Consider the following 3,564-nt stretch of genomic DNA (forward strand, 5'->3'; position numbering starts at 1 on the left):
AACAATTTGAGGAAATTGTACGCAAGCAAGGAAGGCACTGGAAGAATCATGGTATTGGTTTTTAATGAAAGTTCAATGCCAATGGAGTTGAGTGGGATGAAGATCAATACCCCAAGACGAACTTTGTTCCTCAATAAGAGAAGTATGATCCTACTTCTTTCCAAGGGACACAAGCTCAAGATGATCTTCCACCACAATACCACAAGAAAAGGGGTAAGGACAAGCTTCAATAGGAGATTGATGCATTTTAAGAAGCTCCTAAGGCCTTGGTCAAGTGGGTTCCCAAGACTACATCAAGTTCTACTTCATTAAGTACAACTACAACTCCAAGGATTCCCATCAGGATGATGTGGACCCCGAAGAAGAAGAAGAACTAGAGAGTTCTTGAGGGTGACCCCGCCAACATACTTCACTCATATTATTTTGGCGAGGACAAGTTCAAACAAGTTCCACATCTTGCACTAGTTAAAGGAGTCACAAACCCTCTTGTTGGTAAGACAAGGGACAAGGTAACCTAATGCTTTCATCGACATCATATGTGTGTATATCACTCTAAGTCTATGGATTTCCTTGCTTATTCCTCGTGGGACTAACCCTTGTAGGTATTGAAAGTGCAACTCACTCCAATGGATTGCTCCAAATGATCTACATAAACATTGAGCATCCACATCTTCAACATCTACATGAATTCATCATCGACAAAACCCAAGGTCAGTTCATCCCTCTTAGGGGGGATATCACATCTAGGGGGAGCTTTACTCTAATCAATTGAGCTAAAGAAACTCTAATGGTGTGAACACAACAATGCTTTATGTAAAAGTGGCAACCCCACTTGTGCTTAAACGATGAGTATGAACTATGATCAAATGTTCTCATTTGAATCCTAAGTCAATATACTCATATATAGATGACCTAGTCATCGCCAATTGCTTGATAGATGCTAGAGTGTTTGTGCATGCTTTGTCACATATTTCATTTCCCATTTTATTGTGTGAGCATGTTGATTGCATATTTTACTCATTCAAGGACATCCACTTGTTCCTTTGATTGTTTGGCTCTTTTGCCAAGTGGATGGACAAGAATGCCTAAGAACCTCCTCTAGCTATCTATGCTTTTCTTGTCTCAAACTCTATTCATGCTACATCACAAAGTTTGATCAAGTCAGATTTGAACCACTCCATGTGAGGAGCACTTGGAGTCCCCGACTCATCATAGACTTAAACTTCCAAAACCTCTCTGTGCATTTCGATCTAACCGATCCATCCACTTCAGTCACACCGAGTTCATTGAGTTGATCTAAGTTTTCAATCTCGGTGCAACCAATTTGAATTTTTTCGGTCACACCGAGTTGCAGTAACCGCTTGCGATTCTGCATCTTGGTGCCACCGAGTTGTTCCACTCGGTCACACCGACAGGGTCAGTATATATATACCCACGGGTGATATTTTGGAAATTTCTTCTGAACCCTCCATCCCGCGCGTGTCTTGCTCTGCCGTCTCGGGTCTCCGGATCGTCTCCTCGTCGCCAGTGACCTACCGCTGCTGGTTTCTGTCGCCATGAACGAGATTCAACCCCACCGTTGCCGCTGTAGAGAACTCACCACCGAACTAGGGTATGAGTTCGATCTTTTGTGCTAATTCCTTACTCAGATTCTTAGCACAATTCAATGCCATGTTCTTTACCACTTATGAAATCAATATATCCATAGAAAACGTTCCTTAGGTTAGGTTTGATTTGAAAATTTAGGGTTAGGTTTCTGCCGAACTCATCTCGGATCGACCGAGTTGTAGAAATCGATCTCACCGATTTGGCTTAGGCCATTGCACTTGCACTTTTTGGTCTGACCGAAAGATGGAAATCGGTGCGATCAAGTTCGATTCTCCGTGAAGCCCTAGCAATCTCGGAGCCACCGAACTGTGACTCGGTCTGACCGACTTCACTAGTTTAGACTCCAAAAGTTGCTTCGGTGTCACCGAGTTTAACAAATCAGTAGCTCCAAAATGCTTTCTGTGGAGAACTAAAACTAAGTTTTTGACTCATTTGTTTTGCAAAAACTCTGCACTTTGTGATGCTCATCCACTCTACCTCATATATGTATATTCACAGGGTCTGCTATCATTTTGCTTGCCAGAATGTCTGACCAGAGCGATAGCCAGAACAAATCAGAAGAGCAAGTGCACATGAGTGAGGGCACTAGTCCCTCAAGCAGCTATGATGATGGCAGTAGGAGCACTCCAAGCAATTTTCCCAAGGCAGCCACCAGATCAAGGAAGAAGAAAACCTCAGATTCCGAGGATGAGGACTATGTGGCTGTTGAGGAAGAAGTGAGCTCCAAAAAGAAAGTGCCGAAGAAGGAATATGGTACTGCTGCTACAACAAAACCTAGATTGCATAAGAAGGCCCCTTCCAAGAGCGTGTCAACCTTAAAGGCCAAGGTCTCAATTGCTGAAACTTCTAAGCCAACTGAAGAGGCTGCTGGAGAGAGTAAGAAAAGGAAAGAGAGGGTCAAGAAGACCACTGCCAGAGTCATTGGTAGATCCTCTATAATGAGAGATCTAGCTGAAGAAGATGAAGAGGAAGAGGATGCTGCACCAACACCCAAGTCCCAAAAGCTTATGGGGGATGCCATTAAGTCAGGGGCTGCCACTACAAAGCCCAAGACTGCCCCCAAGGCTGACGCTCAAGCTCAAAAGACTTCTAAGCCCAAGAGAAGCACTAGGAACATTCCAGCTGAAGAGAAGAACAAGGCCCTAGTGCCTGAGATGGAAGAATAAGATGCTGAAGCTCAAGTGCTAAGGAAACTTAAGCCAAAGATTCTAGATCACAATGACACCCCGTAACGTCCCAAATTTTCAATTTGGAATGTTATACATAGATCATTCTTGCATATCATATTTTATTGCATTTCGTCTCGCGATCCTCGAAATCCTAAGCAACTCAAGGACCCTCGGAGAGAGTTGGGGATTTCCCCGCTTTTCAAATTTGATTTTTACCAAATTTTGAAACGAGGATTTTGGTTTTAACTATTTTTCTCTCTGAAAATATTTCATATTAATATATGAGAGGAGATAATATGACTTCTCCAAAATAAATGAAATACTGGAGGAAAAAAATTAAAATCAATTTTTGCTTTTATTTGGATTTTATTTGCAATTTTGGTTGCATTAGAAAAATTACACGTTTTCAAAATTTGCATTTTAGGGGCAAGAAAATGTTCAGCTCGTTCTAAATATTTTATTTAGGCGGAGAAAATTTGTTTTGGCATTTTTAGTTTTTTATTTTATTTTCTAGGATTTTTTTAAGTTTCGGCGGAATTACTAAAAAAAGCGCCAAGGCCTAGCTGGGCCAAAGCCCAGCGCCAGCCCACCTCCCCGCGCCGCCATCTCCTAGCGGACTCCGTTTCCCCGCCGTGCCCCCTCCCCCAGGGCACCACCCCCTCTCCTTAAAAGCCGCGCCCCGCTGCCCCTTGGAGCCGCCCAACCCCACGCCGCGAGCCGCCGACCACGCTGCCGCAAGCCGCCGCCGCCCGTCGCTGCTGCCACGCTGCCTCGTCGCCCTTTGACC

The sequence above is a fragment of the Triticum dicoccoides genome, chromosome 6A (genome assembly GCF_002162155.2).
Source record: "Triticum dicoccoides isolate Atlit2015 ecotype Zavitan chromosome 6A, WEW_v2.0, whole genome shotgun sequence".
Classification (NCBI taxonomy): domain Eukaryota; kingdom Viridiplantae; phylum Streptophyta; class Magnoliopsida; order Poales; family Poaceae; genus Triticum; species Triticum dicoccoides.